The sequence below is a fragment of the Leptosomus discolor genome, chromosome 23 (assembly GCF_034619465.1).
Source record: "Leptosomus discolor isolate bLepDis1 chromosome 23, bLepDis1.hap2, whole genome shotgun sequence".
Taxonomy (NCBI): Eukaryota; Metazoa; Chordata; class Aves; order Leptosomiformes; family Leptosomidae; genus Leptosomus; species Leptosomus discolor.
Genome location: NC_141413.1, coordinates 26,231 through 49,874, shown reverse-complemented (window position 1 = coordinate 49,874; position 23,644 = coordinate 26,231).

Genomic DNA, 23,644 nt, shown 5'->3' with positions numbered 1-23,644 from the left:
TCCCGACGTAGAGGCCAACGCACGTCCCGACGTAGAGGCCAACGCACGTCCCGACCTAGAGGCCAACGCACGTCCCGACGTAGAGCTGAAAGTAAGCTAAATCCCGACGTAGAGCCCAACGCACGTCCCGACGTAGAGCCCAACGCACGTCCTGACGTAGAGCCCAACGCACGTCCCGACGTAGAGCCCAACGCACGTCCCGACGTAGAGCCCAACGCACGTCCCGACGTAGCGCCCAACGCACGTCCCGACGTAGAGCCCAACGCACGTCCCGACGTAGCGCCCAACGCACGTCCCGACGTAGAGCTGAAAGTTAGCTAACTACAGACGTAGAGCCCAACGCACGTCCCGACGTAGAGCCCAACGCACGTCCTGACGTAGAGCCCAACGCACGTCCCGACGTAGCGCCCAACGCACGTCCCGAAGTAGCGCCCAACGCACGTCCCGACGTAGAGCCCAACGAAAGTCCCAACGTAGAGCCCAACGCACGTCCCGACGTAGAGCTGAAAGTTAGCTAACTACAGACGTAGAGCCCAACGCACGTCCCGACGTAGAGCCAAAAGCACGTCCCGACGTAGAGCCCAGCGCACGTCCCGACGTATATCCCAAAGCATGTCCCGACGTAGAGCCCAACGCACGTCCCGACGTAGACCTGAAAGTAAGCTAAATCCCGACGTAGAGCCCAACGCACGTCCCGACTTAGAGCCCAACACACGTCCCGACGTAGAGCTGAAAGCAAGCTAAATCCCGACGTAGAGCCCAACGCACGTCCCGACGTAGAGCCCAACGCACGTCCCGACGTAGAGCCCAACGCACGTCCCGACGTAGAGCTGAAAGTTAGCTAAATACAGACGTAGAGACCAACGCACGTCCCGACGTAGAGCCCAACGCATGTCCCGACGTAGAGCCCAACGCACGTCCCGACGTAGAGCTGAAAGTAAGTTAAATCCCGACGTAGCGCCCAACGCACGTCCCGACGTAGAGCCCAACGCACGTCCCGACGTAGAGCTGAAAGTAAGCTAAATCCCGACGTAGAGGCCAACGCACGTCCCGACGTAGAGGCCAACGCACGTCCCGACGTAGAGCCCAACGCACGTCCCGACGTAGAGCCCAACGCACGTCCCGACGTAGAGCCCAACGCACGTCCCGACGTAGAGCCCAACGCACGTCCCGACGTAGAGCCCAACGCACGTCCCGACGTAGAGCTGAAAGTTAGCTAACTACAGACGTAGAGACCAACGCACGTCCCGACGTAGAGCCCAACGCATGTCCCGACGTAGAGCCCAACGCACGTCCCGACGTAGAGCTGAAAGTAAGTTAAATCCCGACGTAGCACCCAACGCACGTCCCGACGTAGAGCCCAACGAACGTCCCGACGTAGAGCTGAAAGTAAGCTAAATCCCGACGTAGAGGCCAACGCACGTCCCGACGTAGAGCTGAAAGTAAGCTAAATCCCGACGTAGAGCCCAACGCACGTCCCGACGTAGAGCCCAACGCACGTCCCGACGTAGAGCCCAACGCACGTCCCGACGTAGAGCCCAACGCACGTCCCGACGTAGAGCCCAACGCACGTCCCGACGTAGAGCCCAACGCACGTCCCGACGTAGAGCCCAACGCACGTCCCGACGTAGAGCCCAACGCACGTCCCGACGTAGAGCCAAACGCACGTCCCGACGTAGAGCCCAACGCACGTCCCGACATAGAGCCCAACGCACGTCCCGACGTAGAGCTGAAAGTAAGCTAAATCCCGACGTAGCGCCCAACGCACGTCCCGACGTAGCGCCCAACGCACGTCCCGACGTAGCGCCCAACGCACGTCCCGACGTAGCGCCCAACGCACGTCCCGACGTAGCGCCCAACGCACGTCCCGACGTAGCGCCCAACGCACGTCCCGACGTAGAGCTGAAAGTAAGCTAAATCCCGACGTAGAGGCCAACGCACGTCCCGACGTAGAGGCAAACGCACGTCCCGACGTAGAGGCAAACGCACGTCCCGACGTAGAGCTGAAAGTAAGCTAAATCCCGACGTAGAGCCCAACGCACGTCCCGACGTAGAGCCCAACGCACGTCCCGACGTAGAGCCCAACGCACGTCCCGACGTAGAGCCCAACGCACGTCCCGACGTAGAGCTGAAAGCAAGCTAAGTCCCGACGTAGAGCCCAACGCACGTCCCGACGTAGAGCCCAACGCACGTCCCGACGTAGAGCCAAACGCACGTCCCGACGTAGAGCCCAACGCACGTCCCGACGTAGAGCTGAAAGTTAGCTAACTACAGACGTAGAGACCAACGCACGTCCCGACGTAGAGCCCAACGCATGTCCCGACGTAGAGCCCAACGCACGTCCCGACGTAGAGCCCAACGCACGTCCCGACGTAGAGCTGAAAGTAAGTTAAATCCCGACGTAGCGCCCAACGTACGTCCCGACGTAGAGCCCAACGCACGTCCCGACGTAGAGCTGAAAGTAAGCTAAATCCCGACGTAGAGGCCAACGCACGTCCCGACGTAGAGCCCAACGCACGTCCCGACGTAGAGCCCAACGCACGTCCCGACGTAGAGCTGAAAGTAAGTTAAATCCCGACGTAGCACCCAACGCACGTCCCGACGTAGAGCCCAACGAACGTCCCGACGTAGAGCTGAAAGTAAGCTAAATCCCGACGTAGAGGCCAACGCACGTCCCGACGTAGAGGCCAACGCACGTCCCGACGTAGAGCTGAAAGTAAGCTAAATCCCGACGTAGAGCCCAACACACGTCCCGACGTAGAGCCCAACGCACGTCCCGACGTAGAGCCCAACGCACGTCCCGACGTAGAGCCCAAGGCACGTCCCGACGTAGAGCCCAACGCACGTCCCGACGTAGAGCCCAAGGCACGTCCCGACGTAGAGCCCAACGCACGTCCCGACGTAGAGCCCAACGCACGTCCCGACGTAGAGCCCAACGCACGTCCCGACGTAGAGCTGAAAGTAAGCTAAATCCCGACGTAGCGCCCAACGCACGTCCCGACGTAGCGCCCAACGCACGTCCCGACGTAGCGCCCAACGCACGTCCCGACGTAGCGCCCAACGCACGTCCCGACGTAGCGCCCAACGCACGTCCCGACGTAGCGCCCAACGCACGTCCCGACGTAGAGCTGAAAGTAAGCTAAATCCCGACGTAGAGGCCAACGCACGTCCCGACGTAGAGGCAAACGCACGTCCCGACGTAGAGGCAAACGCACGTCCCGACGTAGAGCTGAAAGTAAGCTAAATCCCAACGTAGAGCCCAACGCACGTCCCGACGTAGAGCCCAACGCACGTCCCGACGTAGAGCCCAACGCACGTCCCGACGTAGAGCCCAACGCACGTCCCGACGTAGAGCTGAAAGCAAGCTAAGTCCCGACGTAGAGCCCAACGCACGTCCCGACGTAGAGCCCAACGCACGTCCCGACGTAGAGCCCAACGCACGTCCCGACGTAGAGCCCAACGCACGTCCCGACGTAGAGCCCAACGCACGTCCCGACGTAGAGCCCAACGCACGTCCCGACGTAGAGCTGAAAGTAAGCTAAATCCCGACGTAGAGGCCAACGCACGTCCCGACGTAGAGGCAAACGCACGTCCCGACGTAGAGGCAAACGCACGTCCCGACGTAGAGCTGAAAGTAAGCTAAATCCCGACGTAGAGCCCAACGCACGTCCCGACGTAGAGCTGAAAGTAAGCTAAATCCCGACGTAGAGCCCAACGCACGTCCCGACGTAGAGCCCAACGCACGTCCCGACGTAGAGCCCAACGCACGTCCCGACGTAGAGCCCAACGCACGTCCCGACGTAGAGCCCAACGCACGTCCCGACGTAGAGCCCAACGCACGTCCCGACGTAGAGCCCAACGCACGTCCCGACGTAGAGCCAAACGCACGTCCCGACGTAGAGCCCAACGCACGTCCCGACGTAGAGCTGAAAGTTAGCTAACTACAGACGTAGAGCCCAACGCACGTCCCGACGTAGAGCCCAACGCATGTCCCGACGTAGAGCCCAACGCACGTCCCGACGTAGAGCTGAAAGTAAGTTAAATCCCGACGTAGCGCCCAACGTACGTCCCGACGTAGAGCCCAACGCACGTCCCGACGTAGAGCTGAAAGTAAGCTAAATCCCGACGTAGAGGCCAACGCACGTCCCGACGTAGAGGCCAACGCACGTCGCGACGTAGAGCTGAAAGTAAGCTAAATCCCGACGTAGAGCCCAACGCACGTCCCGACGTAGAGCCCAACGCACGTCCCGACGTAGAGCCCAACGCACGTCCCGACGTAGAGCCCAACGCACGTCCCGACGAAGAGCCCAACGCACGTCCCGACGTAGAGCCCAACGCACGTCCCGACGTAGAGCCCAACGCAGGTCCCGACGTAGAGCTGAAAGTAAGCTAAATCCCGACGTAGCGCCCAACGCACGTCCCGACGTAGCGCCCAACGCACGTCCCGACGTAGCGCCCAACGCACGTCCCGACGTAGCGCCCAACGCACGTCCCGACGTAGAGCTGAAAGTAAGCTAAATCCCGACGTAGAGCCCAACGCACGTCCCGACGTAGAGCCCAACGCACGTCCCGACGTAGAGCCCAACGCACGTCCCGACGTAGAGCCGAAAGTAAGCTAAATCCCGACGTAGAGCCCAACGCACGTCCCGACGTAGAGCCCAAAGCATGTCCCGACGTTAAGGCCAGCGCACGTCCCGACGTAGAGGCCAGCGCACGTCCCGACGTAGAGGCCAGCGCACGTCCCGACGTAGAGGCCAGCGCACGTCCCGACGTAGAGCTTAAAGTAAGCTAAATCCCGACGTAGAGGCCAACGCACGTCCCGACGTACAGGCCAACGCACGTCCCGACGTAGAGCTGAAAGTAAGCTAAATCCCGACGTAGAGGCCAACGCACGTCCCGACGTACAGGCCAACGCACGTCCCGACGTAGAGCTGAAAGTAAGCTAAATCCCGACGTAGAGGCCAACGCACGTCCCGACGTAGAGGCCAACGCACGTCCCGACGTAGAGCTGAAAATAAGCTAAATCCCGACGTAGAGCCCAACGCACGTCCCGACGTAGAGCCCAACGTACGTCCCGACGTAGAGCTGAAAGTAAGCTAAATCCCGACGTAGAGGACAACACACGTCCCGTCGTAGAGCTGAAAGTTAGCTAACTACAGACATAGAGCCCAACGCACGTCCCGACGTAGAGCCCAACGCACGACCCGACGTAGCGCCCAACACACGTCCCGACGTAGCGCCCAACGCACGTCCCGACGTAGCGCCCAACGCACGTCCCGACGTAGCGCCCAACGCACGTCCCGACGTAGAGCCCAACGCACGTCCCGACGTAGAGCTGAAAGTAAGCTAAATCCCGACGTAGAGGCCAACGCACGTCCCGACGTAGAGGCCAACGCACGTCCCGACGTAGAGGCCAACGCACGTCCCGAACTAGAGGCCAACGCACGTCCCGACGTAGAGCTGAAAGTAAGCTAAATCCCGACGTAGAGCCCAACGCACGTCCCGACGTAGAGCCCAACGCACGTCCCGACGTAGAGCTGAAAGTAAGTTAAATCCCGACGTAGCGCCCAACGCACGTCCCGACGTAGAGCCCAACGCACGTCCCGACGTAGAGCTGAAAGTAAGCTAAATCCCGACGTAGAGGCCAACGCACGTCCCGACGTAGAGGCCAACGCACGTCCCGACGTAGAGGCCAACGCACGTCCCGACGTAGAGCTGAAAGTAAGCTAAATCCCGACGTAGAGGCCAACGCACGTCCCGACGTAGAGGCCAACGCACGTCCCGACGTAGAGGCCAACGCACGTCCCGACGTAGAGCTGAAAGTAAGCTAAATCCCGACGTAGAGCCCAACGCACGTCCCGACGTAGAGCCCAACGCACGTCCCGACGTAGAGCCCAACGCACGTCCCGACATAGAGCCCAACGCACGTCCCGACATAGAGCCCAACGCACGTCCCGACGTAGAGCCCAACGCACGTCCCGACGTAGAGCTGAAAGCAAGCTAAATCCCGACGTAGAGCCCAACGCACGTCCCGACGTAGAGCCCAACGCACGTCCCGACGTAGAGCCCAACGCACGTCCCGACGTAGAGCCCAACGCACGTCCCGACGTAGAGCCCAACGCACGTCCCGACGTAGAGCTGAAAGTTAGCTAACTACAGACGTAGAGACCAACGCACATCCCGACGTAGAGCCCAACGCATGTCCCGACGTAGAGCCCAACGCATGTCCCGACGTAGAGCCCAACGCACGTCCCGACGTAGAGCTGAAAGTAAGTTAAATCCCGACGTAGCGCCCAACGCACGTCCCGACGTAGAGCCCAACGCACGTCCCGACGTAGAGCTGAAAGTAAGCTAAATCCCGACGTAGAGCCCAACGCACGTCCCGACGTAGAGGCCAACGCACGTCCCGACGTAGAGCTGAAAGTAAGCTAAATCCCGACGTAGAGCCCAACGCACGTCCCGACGTAGAGGCCAACGCACGTCCCGACATAGAGCTGAAAGTAAGCTAAATCCCGACGTAGAGCCCAACGCACGTCCCGACGTAGAGCCCAACGCACGTCCCGACGTAGAGCCCAACGCACGTCCCGACGTAGAGCCCAACGCACGTCCCGACGTAGAGCCCAACGCACGTCCCGACGTAGAGCTGAAAGTAAGCTAAATCCCGACGTAGCGCCCAACGCACGTCCCGAAGTAGCGCCCAACGCACGTCCCGACGTAGCGCCCAACGCACGTCCCGACGTAGCGCCCAACGCACGTCCCGACGTAGCGCCCAACGCACGTCCCGACGTAGAGCTGAAAGTAAGCTAAATCCCGACGTAGAGGCCAACGCACGTCCCGACGTAGAGCCCAACGCACGTCCCGACGTAGAGCCCAACGCACGTCCCGACGTAGAGCTGAAAGTAAGCTAAATCCCGACGTAGAGCCCAACGCACGTCCCGACGTAGAGCCCAAAGAATGTCCCGACGTTAAGGCCAGCGCACGTCCCGACGTAGAGGCCAGCGCACGTCCCGACGTAGAGGCCAGCGCACGTCCCGACGTAGAGGCCAGCGCACGTCCCGACGTAGAGGCCAGCGCACGTCCCGACGTAGAGGCCAGCGCACGTCCCGACGTAGAGCTTAAAGTAAGCTAAATCCCGACGTAGAGCCCAACACACTTCCAGACGTAGAGCCCAACGCACGTCCCGACGTAGAGCTGAAAGTAAGCTAAATCCCGACGTAGAGGCCAACGCACGTCCCGACGTACAGGCCAACGCACGTCCCGACGTAGAGCTGAAAGTAAGCTAAATCCCGACGTAGAGGCCAACGCACGTCCCGACGTAGAGGCCAACGCACGTCCCGACGTAGAGGCCAACGCACGTCCCGACGTAGAGGCCAACGCACGTCCCGACGTAGAGGCCAACGCACGTCCCGACGTAGAGCTGAAAGTAAGCTAAATCCAGACGTAGAGCCCAACGCACGTCCCGACGTAGAGCCCAACCCACGTCCCGACGTAGAGCCCAACGCACGTCCCGACGTAGCGCCCAACGCACGTCCCGACGTAGAGCTGAAAGTTAGCTAACTACAGACATAGAGCCCAACGCACGTCCCGACGTAGAGCTAAAAGTTACCTAACTACAGACGTAGAGCCCAAAGCACGTCCCGACGTAGAGCCCAACGCATGTCCCGACGTAGAGCCCAACGCATGTCCCGACGTAGAGCTGACAGTTAGCTAAATCCTGACGTAGAGCCCAACGCACGTCCCGACGTAGAGCCCAACGCACGTCCCGACGTAGAGCTTGAAGTTAGCTAACTACAGACGTAGAGCCCAACACACGTCCCGACGTAGAGCCCAACGCACGTCCCGACGTAGAGCTGAAAGTAAGCTAAATCCCGACGTAGAGCCCAACGCACGTCCCGACGTAGAGCTGAAAGTTAGCTAACTACAGACGTAGAGGCCAACGCACGTCCCGACGTACAGGCCAACGCACGTCCCGACGTAGAGCTGAAAGTAAGCTAAATCCCGACGTAGAGGCCAACGCACGTCCCGACGTAGACGCCAGCGCACGTCCCGACGTAGAGGCCAGCGCACGTCCCGACGTAGAGGCCAGCGCACGTCCCGACGTAGAGCTGAAATTAAGCTAAATCCCGACGTAGAGCCCAACGCACGTCCCGACGTAGAGCCCAACGCACGTCCCGACGTAGAGCCCAACGCACGTCCCGACGTAGAGCCCAACGCACGTCCCGACGTAGAGCCCAACGCACGTCCCGACGTAGAGCTGAAAGTAAGCTAAATCCCGACGTAGCGCCCAACGCACGTCCCGACGTAGCGCCCAACGCACGTCCCGACGTAGAGCTGAAAGTTAGCTAAGTACAGACGTAGAGCCCAACGCACGTCCCGACGTAGAGGTGAAAGTTAGCTAACTACAGACGAAGAGCCCAACGCGCGTCCCGACGTAGAGCTGAAAGTTAGCTAACTACAGACGTAGAGCCCAACGCGCGTCCCGACGTAGAGCCCAACGCGTGTCCCGACGTAGAGCTCAACGCACGTCCCGACGTAGAGCCCAACGCACGTCCCGACGTAGAGCTGAAAGTAAGCTAAATCCCGACGTAGATGCCAACGCACGTCCCGACGTAGAGGCCAACGCACGTCCCGAAGTAAAGGCCAACGCACGTCCCGACGTAGAGCTTAAAGTAAGCTAAATCCCGACGTAGAGCCCAACGCACGTCCCGACATAGAGCCCAACGCACGTCCCGACGTAGAGCCCAACGCACGTCCCGACGTAGCGCCCAACGCACGTCCCGACGTAGAGCTGAAAGTTAGCTAACTACAGACGTAGAGCCCAACGCACGTCCCGACGTAGAGCCCAACGCACGTCCCGACGTAGCGCCCAACGCACGTCCCGACGTAGAGCTGAAAGTTAGCTAACTACAGACGTAGAGACCAACGCACGTCCCGACGTAGAGCCCAACGCATGTCCCGACGTAGAGCCCAACGCACGTCCCGACGTAGAGCTGAAAGTAAGTTAAATCCCGACGTAGCACCCAACGCACGTCCCGACGTAGAGCCCAACGAACGTCCCGACGTAGAGCTGAAAGTAAGCTAAATCCCGACGTAGAGGCCAACGCACATCCCGACGTAGAGCTGAAAGTAAGCTAAATCCCGACGTAGAGCCCAACGCACGTCCCGACGTAGAGCCCAACGCACGTCCCGACGTAGAGCCCAAGGCACGTCCCGACGTAGAGCCCAACGCACGTCCCGACGTAGAGCCCAACGCACGTCCCGACGTAGAGCCCAACGCACGTCCCGACGTAGAGCCCAACGCACGTCCCGACGTAGAGCCCAACGCACGTCCCGACGTAGAGCTGAAAGTAAGCTAAATCCCGACGTAGCGCCCAACGCACGTCCCGACGTAGCGCCCAACGCACGTCCCGACGTAGCGCCCAACGCACGTCCCGACGTAGCGCCCAACGCACGTCCCGACGTAGCGCCCAACGCACGTCCCGACGTAGAGCTGAAAGTAAGCTAAATCCCGACGTAGAGGCCAACGCACGTCCCGACGTAGAGGCAAACGCACGTCCCGACGTAGAGGCAAACGCACGTCCCGACGTAGAGGCAAACGCACGTCCCGACGTAGAGGCAAACGCACGTCCCGACGTAGAGCTGAAAGTAAGCTAAATCCCGACGTAGAGCCCAACGCACGTCCCGACGTAGAGCCCAACGCACGTCCCGACGTAGAGCCCAACGCACGTCCCGACGTAGAGCCCAACGCACGTCCCGACGTAGAGCTGAAAGCAAGCTAAGTCCCGACGTAGAGCCCAACGCACGTCCCGACGTAGAGCCCAACGCACGTCCCGACGTAGAGCCAAACGCACGTCCCGACGTAGAGCCCAACGCACGTCCCGACGTAGAGCTGAAAGTTAGCTAACTACAGACGTAGAGACCAACGCACGTCCCGACGTAGAGCCCAACGCATGTCCCGACGTAGAGCCCAACGCACGTCCCGACGTAGAGCCCAACGCACGTCCCGACGTAGAGCTGAAAGTAAGTTAAATCCCGACGTAGCGCCCAACGTACGTCCCGACGTAGAGCCCAACGCACGTCCCGACGTAGAGCTGAAAGTAAGCTAAATCCCGACGTAGAGGCCAACGCACGTCCCGACGTAGAGCCCAACGCACGTCCCGACGTAGAGCCCAACGCACGTCCCGACGTAGAGCTGAAAGTAAGTTAAATCCCGACGTAGCACCCAACGCACGTCCCGACGTAGAGCCCAACGAACGTCCCGACGTAGAGCTGAAAGTAAGCTAAATCCCGACGTAGAGGCCAACGCACGTCCCGACGTAGAGGCCAACGCACGTCCCGACGTAGAGCTGAAAGTAAGCTAAATCCCGACGTAGAGCCCAACACACGTCCCGACGTAGAGCCCAACGCACGTCCCGACGTAGAGCCCAAGGCACGTCCCGACGTAGAGCCCAACGCACGTCCCGACGTAGAGCCCAAGGCACGTCCCGACGTAGAGCCCAACGCACGTCCCGACGTAGAGCCCAACGCACGTCCCGACATAGAGCCCAACGCACGTCCCGACATAGAGCTGAAAGTAAGCTAAATCCCGACGTAGCGCCCAACGCACGTCCCGACGTAGCGCCCAACGCACGTCCCGACGTAGCGCCCAACGCACGTCCCGACGTAGAGCTGAAAGTAAGCTAAATCCCGACGTAGAGGCCAACGCACGTCCCGACGTAGAGGCAAACGCACGTCCCGACGTAGAGGCAAACGCACGTCCCGACGTAGAGCTGAAAGTAAGCTAAATCCCGACGTAGAGCCCAACGCACGTCCCGACGTAGAGCCCAACGCACGTCCCGACGTAGAGCCCAACGCACGTCCCGACGTAGAGCTGAAAGCAAGCTAAGTCCCGACGTAGAGCCCAACGCACGTCCCGACGTAGAGCCCAACGCACGTCCCGACGTAGAGCCCAACGCACGTCCCGACGTAGAGCCCAACGCACGTCCCGACGTAGAGCTGAAAGTAAGCTAAATCCCGACGTAGAGGCCAACGCACGTCCCGACGTAGAGGCAAACGCACGTCCCGACGTAGAGGCAAACGCACGTCCCGACGTAGAGGCAAACGCACGTCCCGACGTAGAGCTGAAAGTAAGCTAAATCCCGACGTAGAGCCCAACGCACGTCCCGACGTAGAGCCCAACGCACGTCCCGACGTAGAGCCCAACGCACGTCCCGACGTAGAGCCCAACGCACGTCCCGACGTAGAGCCCAACGCACGTCCCGACGTAGAGCCCAACGCACGTCCCGACGTAGAGCCCAACGCACGTCCCGACATAGAGCTGAAAGTTAGCTAACTACAGACGTAGAGCCCAACGCACGTCCCGACGTAGAGCCCAACGCATGTCCCGACGTAGAGCCCAACGCACGTCCCGACGTAGAGCTGAAAGTAAGCTAAATCCCGACGTAGAGGCCAACGCACGTCCCGACGTAGAGGCCAACGCACGTCGCGACGTAGAGCTGAAAGTAAGCTAAATCCCGACGTAGAGCCCAACGCACGTCCCGACGTAGAGCCCAACGCACGTCCCGACGTAGAGCCCAACGCACGTCCCGACGAAGAGCCCAACGCACGTCCCGACGTAGAGCCCAACGCACGTCCCGACGTAGAGCCCAACGCACGTCCCGACGTAGAGCCCAACGCACGTCCCGACGTAGAGCCCAACGCAGGTCCCGACGTAGAGCTGAAAGTAAGCTAAATCCCGACGTAGCGCCCAACGCACGTCCCGAAGTAGCGCCCAACGCACGTCCCGACGTAGCGCCCAACGCACGTCCCGACGTAGCGCCCAACGCACGTCCCGACGTAGAGCCGAAAGTAAGCTAAATCCCGACGTAGAGCCCAACGCACGTCCCGACGTAGAGCCCAAAGCATGTCCCGACGTTAAGGCCAGCGCACGTCCCGACGTAGAGGCCAGCGCACGTCCCGACGTAGAGGCCAGCGCACGTCCCGACGTAGAGGCCAGCGCACGTCCCGACGTAGAGCTTAAAGTAAGCTAAATCCCGACGTAGAGGCCAACGCACGTCCCGACGTACAGGCCAACGCACGTCCCGACGTAGAGCTGAAAGTAAGCTAAATCCCGACGTAGAGGCCAACGCACGTCCCGACGTACAGGCCAACGCACGTCCCGACGTAGAGCTGAAAGTAAGCTAAATCCCGACGTAGAGGCCAACGCACGTCCCGACGTAGAGGCCAACGCACGTCCCAACGTAGAGCTGAAAATAAGCTAAATCCCGACGTAGAGCCCAACGCACGTCCCGACGTAGAGCCCAACGTACGTCCCGACGTAGAGATGAAAGTAAGCTAAATCCCGACGTAGAGGACAACACACGTCCCGTCGTAGAGCTGAAAGTTAGCTAACTACAGACATAGAGCCCAACGCACGTCCCGACGTAGAGCCCAACGCACGACCCGACGTAGCGCCCAACACACGTCCCGACGTAGCGCCCAACGCACGTCCCGACGTAGCGCCCAACGCACGTCCCGACGTAGCGCCCAACGCACGTCCCGACGTAGAGCCCAACGCACGTCCCGACGTAGAGCTGAAAGTAAGCTAAATCCCGACGTAGAGGCCAACGCACGTCCCGACGTAGAGGCCAACGCACGTCCCGACGTAGAGGCCAACGCACGTCCCGACGTAGAGGCCAACGCACGTCCCGAACTAGAGGCCAACGCATGTCCCGACGTAGAGCTGAAAGTAAGCTAAATCCCGACGTAGAGCCCAACGCACGTCCCGACGTAGAGCCCAACGCACGTCCCGACGTAGAGCTGAAAGTAAGTTAAATCCCGACGTAGCGCCCAACGCACGTCCCGACGTAGAGCCCAACGCACGTCCCGACGTAGAGCTGAAAGTAAGCTAAATCCCGACGTAGAGGCCAACGCACGTCCCGACGTAGAGGCCAACGCACGTCCCGACGTAGAGGCCAACGCACGTCCCGACGTAGAGCTGAAAGTAAGCTAAATCCCGACGTAGAGGCCAACGCACGTCCCGACGTAGAGGCCAACGCACGTCCCGACGTAGAGGCCAACGCACGTCCCGACGTAGAGCTGAAAGTAAGCTAAATCCCGACGTAGAGCCCAACGCACGTCCCGACGTAGAGCCCAACGCACGTCCCGACATAGAGCCCAACGCACGTCCCGACATAGAGCCCAACGCACGTCCCGACGTAGAGCCCAACGCACGTCCCGACGTAGAGCTGAAAGCAAGCTAAATCCCGACGTAGAGCCCAACGCACGTCCCGACGTAGAGCCCAACGCACGTCCCGACGTAGAGCCCAACGCACGTCCCGACGTAGAGCCCAACGCACGTCCCGACGTAGAGCCCAACGCACGTCCCGACGTAGAGCTGAAAGTTAGCTAACTACAGACGTAGAGCCCAACGCATGTCCCGACGTAGAGCCCAACGCATGTCCCGACGTAGAGCCCAACGCATGTCCCGACGTAGAGCCCAACGCACGTCCCGACGTAGAGCTGAAAGTAAGTTAAATCCCGACGTAGCGCCCAACGCACGTCCCGACGTAGAGCCCAACGCACGTCCCGACGTAGAGCTGAAAGTAAGCTAAATCCCGACGTAGAGCCCAACGCACGTCCCGACGTAGAGGCCAACGCACGTCCCGACGTAGAGCTGAAAGTAAGCTAAATCCCGACGTAGAGCCCAACGCACGTCCCGACGTAGAGGCCAACGCACGTCCCGACATAGAGCTGAAAGTAAGCTAAATCCCGACGTAGAGCCCAACGCACGTCCCGACGTAGAGCCCAACGCACGTCCCGACGTAGAGCCCAACGCACGTCCCGACGTAGAGCTGAAAGTAAGCTAAATCCCGACGTAGCGCCCAACGCACGTCCCGAAGTAGCGCCCAACCGACGTCCCGAAGTAGCGCCCAACGCACGTCCCGACTTAGCGCCCAACGCACGTCCCGACGTAGCGCCCAACGCACGTCCCGACGTAGCGCCCAACGCACGTCCCGACGTAGAGCTGAAAGTAAGCTAAATCCCGACGTAGAGGCCAACGCACGTCCCGACGTAGAGCCCAACGCACGTCCCGACGTAGAGCCCAACGCACGTCCCGACGTAGAGCTGAAAGTAAGCTAAATCCCGACGTAGAGCCCAACGCACGTCCCGACGTAGAGCCCAAAGAATGTCCCGACGTAGAGGCCAGCGCACGTCCCGACGTAGAGGCCAGCGCACGTCCCGACGTAGAGGCCAGCGCACGTCCCGACGTAGAGGCCAGCGCACGTCCCGACGTAGAGCTTAAAGTAAGCTAAATCCCGACGTAGAGCCCAACACACTTCCAGACGTAGAGCCCAACGCACGTCCCGACGTAGAGCTGAAAGTAAGCTAAATCCCGACGTAGAGGCCAACGCACGTCCCGACGTACAGGCCAACGCACGTCCCGACGTAGAGCTGAAAGTAAGCTAAATCCCGACGTAGAGGCCAACGCACGTCCCGACGTAGAGGCCAACGCACGTCCCGACGTAGAGGCCAACGCACGTCCCGACGTAGAGGCCAACGCACGTCCCGACGTAGAGGCCAACGCACGTCCCGACGTAGAGGCCAACGCACGTCCCGACGTAGAGGCCAACGCACGTCCCGACGTAGAGCTGAAAGTAAGCTAAATCCAGACGTAGAGCCCAACGCACGTCCCGACGTAGAGCCCAACCCACGTCCCGACGTAGAGCCCAACGCACGTCCCGACGTAGCGCCCAACGCACGTCCCGACGTAGAGCTGAAAGTTAGCTAACTACAGACATAGAGCCCAACGCACGTCCCGACGTAGAGCTAAAAGTTACCTAACTACAGACGTAGAGCCCAACGCATGTCCCGACGTAGAGCCCAACGCATGTCCCGACGTAGAGCCCAACGCATGTCCCGACGTAGAGCTGACAGTTAGCTAAATCCTGACGTAGAGCCCAACGCACGTCCCGACGTAGAGCCCAACGCACGTCCCGACGTAGAGCTTGAAGTTAGCTAACTACAGACGTAGAGCCCAACACACGTCCCGACGTAGAGCCCAACGCACGTCCCGACGTAGAGCTGAAAGTAAGCTAAATCCCGACGTAGAGCCCAACGCACGTCCCGACGTAGAGCTGAAAGTTAGCTAACTACAGACGTAGAGGCCAACGCACGTCCCGACGTACAGGCCAACGCACGTCCCGACGTAGAGCTGAAAGTAAGCTAAATCCCGACGTAGAGGCCAACGCACGTCCCGACGTAGACGCCAGCGCACGTCCCGACGTAGAGGCCAGCGCACGTCCCGACGTAGAGGCCAGCGCACGTCCCGACGTAGAGGCCAGCGCACGTCCCGACGTAGAGCTGAAATTAAGCTAAATCCCGACGTAGAGCCCAACGCACGTCCCGACGTAGAGCCCAACGCACGTCCCGACGTAGAGCCCAACGCACGTCCCGACGTAGAGCCCAACGCACGTCCCGACGTAGAGCTGAAAGTAAGCTAAATCCCGACGTAGCGCCCAACGCACGTCCCGACGTAGCGCCCAACGCACGTCCCGACGTAGAGCTGAAAGTTAGCTAAGTACAGACGTAGAGCCCAACGCACGTCCCGACGTAGAGGTGAAAGTTAGCTAACTACAGACGAAGAGCCCAACGCGCGTCCCGACGTAGAGCTGAAAGTTAGCTAACTACAGACGTAGAGCCCAACGCGCGTCCCGACGTAGAGCCCAACGCGTGTCCCGACGTAGATCTCAACGCACGTCCCGACGTAGAGCCCAACGCACGTCCCGACGTAGAGCTGAAAGTAAGCTAAATCCCGACGTAGATGCCAACGCACGTCCCGACGTAGAGGCCAACGCACGTCCCGACGTAGAGGCCAACGCACGTCCCGACGTAGAGGCCAACGCACGTCCCGAAGTAAAGGCCAACGCACGTCCCGACGTAGAGCTTAAAGTAAGCTAAATCCCGACGTAGAGCCCAACGCACGTCCCGACATAGAGCCCAACGCACGTCCCGACGTAGAGCCCAACGCACGTCCCGACGTAGAGCCCAACGCACGTCCCGACGTAGCGCCCAACGCACGTCCCGACGTAGAGCTGAAAGTTAGCTAACTACAGACATAGAGCCCAACGCACGTCCCGACGTAGAGCAGTAAGTTAGCTAACTACAGACGTAGAGCCCAACGCACGTCCCGACGTAGAGCCGAACGCACGACCCGACGTAGAGGCCAACGCACGTCCCGACGTAGAGCCCAACGCACGTCCCGACGTAGAGCTGAACGTAAGTTAAATCCCGACGTAGAGGCCAACGCACGTCCCGACGTAGAGGCCAACGCACGTCCCGACTTAGAGGCCAACGCACGTCCCGACTTAGAGGACAACGCACGTCCCGACGTACAGGCCAACGCACGTCCCGACGTAGAGCTGAAAGTAAGCTAAATCCCGACGTAGAGCCCAACGCACGTCCCGACGTAGAGCCCAACGCACGTCCCGACGTAGAGCCCAACGCACGTCCCGACGTAGAGCCCAACGCACGTCCCGACGAAGAGCTGAAAGTTAGCTAACTACAGACGTAGAACCCAACGCAGGTCCCGACGTAGAGCCCAACGCACGTCCCGACGTAGAGCTGAAAGTAAGCTAAATCCCGAAGTACAGCCCAACACACATCCCGACGTAGAGCTGAAAGTAAGCTAAATCCCGACGTAGAGGCCAACGCACGTCCCGACGTAGAGGCCAACGCACGTCCCGACGTAGAGCTGAAAGTAAGCTAAATCCCGACGTAGAACCCAACGCACGTCCCGACGTAGAGGCCAACGCACGTCCCGACGTAGAGCTGAAAGTAAGCTAAATCCCGACGTAGAGCCCAACGCACATCCCGACGTAGAGCCCAACGCACATCCCGACGTAGAGCCCAACGCACATCCCGACGTAGAGCCCACCGCACGTCCCGACGTAGAGCCCACCGCACGTCCCGACGTAGAGCCCACCGCACGTCCCGACGTAGAGCTGAAATTAAGCTAAATCCCGACGTTGCGCCCAACGCACGTCCCGACATAGCGCCCAACGCACGTCCCGACGTAGAGCTGAAAGTAAGCTAAATCCCGACGTAGAGGCCAACGCACGTCCCGACGTAGAGGCCAACGCACGTCCCGACCTAGAGGCCAACGCACGTCCCGACCTAGAGGCCAACGCACGTCCCGACCTAGAGGCCAACGCACGTCCCGACCTAGAGGCCAACGCACGTCCCGACGTAGAGCTGAAAGTAAGCTAAATCCCGACGTAGAGCCCAACGCACGTCCCGACGTAGAGCACAACGCACGTCCCGACGTAGAGCCCAACGCACGTCCCGACGTAGAGCCCAACCCACGTCCCGACGTAGCGCCCAACCCACGTCCCGACGTAGAGCTGAAAGTTAGCTAACTACAGACGTAGAGCCCAACGCACGTCCCGACGTAGAGCCCAACGCACGTCCCGACGTAGCGCCCAACGCACGTCCCGACGTAGAGCTGAAAGTAAGTTAAATCCCGACGTAGAGGCCAACGCACGTCCCGACGTAGAGGCCAACGCACGTCCCGACGTAGATCTGAAACTTAGCTAACTACAGACGTAGAGCCCAACGCACGTCCCGACGTAGAGCCCAACGCAAGTCCCGACGTAGAGCCCAACGCAAGTCCCGACGTAGAGCCCAACGCAAGTCCCAACGTAGAGCCCAACGCACGTCCCGACGTAGAGCTGAAAGTTAGCTAACTACAGACGTAGAGCCCAACGCACGTCCCGACGTAGAGCCCAACGCACGTCCCGACGTAGAGCCCAACGCACGTCCCGACGTAGAGCCCAACGCACGTCCCGACGTAGAGCCCAACGCACGTCCCGACGTAGAGCTGAAAGTAAGCTAAATCCCGACGTAGAGGCCAACGCACGTCCCGACGTAGAGGCCAACGCACGTCCCGACGTAGAGCCCAACGCACGTCCCGACGTAGAGGCCAACGCACGTCCCGACGTAGAGCTGAAAGTAAGCTAAATCCCGACGTAGAGCCCAATGCACGTCCCGACGTAGAGCCAAACGCACGTCCCGACGTAGCGCCCAACGCACGTCCCGACGTAGAGCTGAAAGTTAGCTAACTACAGACATAGAGCCCAACGCACGTCCCGACGTAGAGCAGAAAGTTAGCTAACTACAGACATAGAGCCCAACGCACGTCCCGACGTAGAGCTGAAAGTAAGCTAAAACCCGACGTAGAGCCCAACGCACGTCCCGACGTAGAGCTGAAAGTAAGCTAAATCCCGACGTAGAGCCCAACGCACGTCCCGACGTAGAGGCCAACGCACGTCCCGACGTAGAGCTGAAAGTAAGCTAAATCCCGAAGTAGAGCCCAACGCACGTCCCGACGTAGAGGCCAACGCACGTCCCGACGTAGAGCTGAAAGTAAGCTAAATCCCGACGTAGAGCCCAACGCACGTCCCGACGTAGAGCCCAACGCACGTCCCGACGTAGAGCTGAAAGTTAGCTAACAACAGACGTAGAGCCCAACGCACGTCCCGACGTAGAGCCCAACGCACGTCCCGACGTAGAGCCCAACGCACGTCCCGACGTAGAGCCCAACGCACGTCCCGACGTAGAGCCCAACGCACGTCCCGACGTAGAGCCCAACGCACGTCCCGACGTAGAGCTGAAAGTTAGCTAACTACACACGTAGAGCCCAACGCACGTCCCGACGTAGAGCCCAACGCACGTCCCGACGTAGAGCCCAACGCACGTCCCGACGTAGAGCCCAACGCACGTCCCGACGTAGAGCCCAACGCACGTCCCGACGTAGAGCTTGAAGTTAGCTAACTACAGACGTAGAGCCCAACACACGTCCCGACGTAGAGCCCAACGCACGTCCCGACGTAGAGCTCAAAGTAAGCTAAATCCCGACGTAGAGCCCAACGCACGTCCCGACGTAGAGCTGAAAGTTAGCTAACTACAGACGTAGAGGCCAACGCACGTCCCGACGTACAGGCCAACGCACGTCCCGACATAGAGCTGAAAGTAAGCTAAATCCCGACGTAGAGGCCAACGCACGTCCCGACGTAGAGGCCAGCACACGTCCCGACGTAGAGGCCAGCGCACGTCCCGACGTAGAGGCCAGCGCACGTCCCGACGTAGAGGCCAGCGCACGTCCCGACGTAGAGGCCAGCGCACGTCCCGACGTAGAGGCCAGCGCACGTCCCGACGTAGAGCCCAACGCACGTCCCGACGTAGAGCTGAAATTAAGCTAAATCCCGACGTAGAGCCCAACGCACGTCCCGACGTAGAGCCCAACGCACGTCCCGACGTAGAGCCCAACGCACGTCCCGACGTAGAGCCCAACGCACGTCCCGACGTAGAGCCCAACGCACGTCCCGACGTAGAGCCCAACGCACGTCCCGACGTAGAGCCCAACGCACGTCCCGACGTAGAGCTGAAAGTAAGCTAAATCCCGACGTAGCGCCCAACGCACGTCCCGACGTAGCGCCCAACGCACGTCCCGACGTAGAGCTGAAAGTTAGCTAACTACAGACGTAGAGCCCAACGCACGTCCCGACGTAGAGGTGAAAGTTAGCTAACTACAGACGAAGAGCCCAACGCGCGTCCCGACGTAGAGCTGAAAGTTAGCTAACTACAGATGTAGAGCCCAACGCGCGTCCCGACGTAGAGCCCAACGCGTGTCCCGACGTAGAGCTCAACGCACGTCCCGACGTAGAGCCCAATGCACGTCCCGACGTAGAGCTGAAAGTAAGCTAAATCCCGACGTAGAGGCCAACGCACGTCCCGACGTAGAGGCCAACGCACGTCCCGAAGTAAAGGCCAACGCACGTCCCGACGTAGAGCTTAAAGTAAGCTAAATCCCGACGTAGAGCCCAACGCACGTCCCGACGTAGAGCCCAACGCACGTCCCGACGTAGAGCCCAACGCACGTCCCGACGTAGCGCCCAACGCACGTCCCGACGTAGAGCTGAAAGTTAGCTAACTACAGACGTAGAGCCCAACGCACGTCCCGACGTAGAGCAGTAAGTTAGCTAACTACAGACGTAGAGCCCAACGCACGTCCCGACGTAGAGCCCAACGCACGACCCGACGTAGAGGCCAACGCACGTCCCGACGTAGCGCCCAACGCACGTCCCGACGTAGAGCTGAAAGTAAGTTAAACCCCGACGTAGAGGCCAACGCACGTCCCGACGTAGAGGCCAACGCACGTCCCGACGTAGAGGCCAACGCACGTCCCGACGTAGAGGCCAACGCACGTCCCGACGTAGAGGCCAACGCACGTCCCGACGTAGAGGCCAACGCACGTCCCGACGTAGAGCTTAAAGTAAGCTAAATCCCGACGTAGAGCCCAACGCACGTCCCGACGTAGAGCCCAACGCACGTCCCGACGTAGAGCCCAACGCACGTCCCGACGTAGAGCCCAACGCACGTCCCGACGTAGAGCCCAACGCACGTCCCGACGTAGAGCCCAACGCACGTCCCGACGTAGAGCTGAAAGTTAGCTAACTACAGACGTAGAACCCAACGCAGGTCCCGACGTAGAGCCCAACGCACGTCCCGACGTAGAGCTGAAAGTAAGCTAAATCCCGAAGTAGAGCCCAACACACATCCCGACGTAGAGCTGAAAGTAAGCTAAATCCCGACGTAGAGGCCAACGCACGTCCCGACGTAGAGGCCAACGCACGTCCCGACGTAGAGGCCAACGCACGTCCCGACGTAGAGCTGAAAGTAAGCTAAATCCCGACGTAGAACCCAACGCACGTCCCGACGTAGAGGCCAACGCATGTCCCGACGTAGAGCTGAAAGTAAGCTAAATCCCGACGTAGAGCCCACCGCACGTCCCGACGTAGAGCCCACCGCACGTCCCGACGTAGAGCCCACCGCACGTCCCGACGTAGAGCTGAAATTAAGCTAAATCCCGACGTTGCGCCCAACGCACGTCCCGACATAGCGCCCAACGCACGTCCCGACGTAGAGCTGAAAGTAAGCTAAATCCCGACCTAGAGGCCAACGCACGTCCCGACCTAGAGGCCAACGCACGTCCCGACCTAGAGGCCAACGCACGTCCCGACCTAGAGGCCAACGCACGTCCCGACCTAGAGGCCAACGCACGTCCCGACCTAGAGGCCAACGCACGTCCCGACGTAGAGCTGAAAGTAAGCTAAATCCCGACGTAGAGCCCAACGCACGTCCCGACGTAGAGCCCAACGCACGTCCCGACGTAGAGCCCAACGCACGTCCCGACGTAGAGCCCAACGCACGTCCCGACGTAGAGCCCAACGCACGTCCCGACGTAGCGCCCAACGCACGTCCCGACGTAGAGCTGAAAGTTAGCTAACTACAGACGTAGAGCCCAACGCACGTCCCGACGTAGAGCCCAACGCACGTCCCGACGTAGCGCCCAACGCACGTCCCGACGTAGCGCCCAACGCACGTCCCGACGTAGCGCCCAACGCACGTCCCGACGTAGAGCTGAAAGTACGTTAAATCCCGACGTAGAGGCCAACGCACGTCCCGACGTAGAGCTGAAAGTAAGCTAAATCCCGACGTAGAGCCCAACGCACGTCCCGACGTAGAGCCCAACGCACGTCCCGACGTAGAGCCCAACGCACGTCCCGACGTAGAGCCCAACGCACGTCCCGACGTAGAGCTGAAAGTTAGCTAACTACAGACGTAGAGCCCAACGCACGTCCCGACGTAGCGCCCAACGCACGTCCCGACGTAGAGCTGAAAGTAAGTTAAATCCCGACGTAGAGGCCAACGCACGTCCCGACGTAGAGCCCAACGCACGTCCCGACGTAGAGCCCAACGCACGTCCCGACGTAGAGCCCAACGCACGTCCCGACGTAGAGCCCAACGCACGTCCCGACGTAGAGCCCAACGCACGTCCCGACGTAGAGCCCAACGCACGTCCCGACGTAGAGCCCAACGCACGTCCCGACGTAGAGCTGAAAGTTAGCTAACTACAGACGTAGAGCCCAACGCACGTCCCGACGTAGCGCCCAACGCACGTCCCGACGTAGAGCTGAAAGTAAGTTAAATCCCGACGTAGAGGCCAACGCACGTCCCGACGTAGAGGCCAACGCACGTCCCGACTTAGAGGCCAACGCACGTCCCGACTTAGAGGCCAACGCACGTCCCGACGTAGAGCCCAACGCACGTCCCGACGTAGAGCCCAACGCACGTCCCGACGTAGAGCCCAACGCACGTCCCGACGTAGAGCCCAACGCACGTCCCGACGTAGAGCCCAACGCACGTCCCGACGTAGAGCCCAACGCACGTCCCGACGTAGAGCTGAACGTTAGCTAACTACACACGTAGAGCCCAACGCACGTCCCGACGTAGAGCCCAACGCACGTCCCGACGTAGAGCCCAACGCACGTCCCGACGTAGAGCCCAACGCACGTCCCGACGTAGAGCCCAACGCACGTCCCGACGTAGAGCTGAAAGTTAGCTAACTACACACGTAGAGCCCAACGCACGTCCCGACGTAGAGCCCAACGCACGCCCCGACGTAGAGCTAAAAGTAAGCTAAATCCCGACGTAGAGCCCAACACACGTCCCGACGTAGAGCTGAAAGTAAGCTAAATCCCGACGTAGAGGCCAACGCACGTCCCGACGTGGAGGCCAACGCACGTCCCGACGTGGAGGCCAACGCACGTCCCGACGTAGAGCCCAACGCACGTCCCGACGTAGAGCCCAACGCACGTCCCGACGTAGAGCCCAACGCACGTCCCGACGTAGAGCTGAACGTTAGCTAACTACACACGTAGAGCCCAACGCACGTCCCGACGTAGAGCCCAACGCACGTCCCGACGTAGAGCCCAACGCACGTCCCGACGTAGAGCCCAACGCACGTCCCGACGTAGAGCTGAAAGTTAGCTAACTACACACGTAGAGCCCAACGCACGTCCCGACGTAGAGCCCAACGCACGCCCCGACGTAGAGCTAAAAGTAAGCTAAATCCCGACGTAGAGCCCAACACACGTCCCGACGTAGAGCTGAAAGTAAGCTAAATCCCGACGTAGAGGCCAACGCACGTCCCGACGTGGAGGCCAACGCACGTCCCGACGTGGAGGCCAACGCACGTCCCGACGTGGAGGCCAACGCACGTCCCGACGTGGAGGCCAACGCACGTCCCGACGTGGAGGCCAACGCACGTCCCGACGTGGAGGCCAACGCACGTCCCGACGTGGAGGCCAACGCACGTCCCGACGTAGAGCTGAAAGTAAGCTAAATCCCGACGTAGAGGCCAACGCACGTCCCGACGTAGAGGCCAACGCACGTCCCGACGTAGAGCTGAAAGTAAGCTAAATCCCGACGTAGAGGCCAACGCACGTCCCGACGTAGAGGCCAACGCACGTCCCGACGTAGAGCTGAAAGTAAGCTAAATCCCGACGTAGAGCCCAACGCACGTCCCGACGTAGAGCCCAACGCACGTCCCGACGTAGAGCCCAACGCACGTCCCGACGTGGAGCCCAACGCACGTCCCGACGTGGAGCCCAACGCACGTCCCGACGTGGAGCCCAACGCACGTCCCGACGTAGAGCTGAAAGTAAGCTAAATCCCGACGCAGAGGCCAACGCACGTCCCGACGCAGAGGCCAACGCACGTCCCGACGCAGAGGCCAACGCACGTCCCGACGTAGAGGCCAACG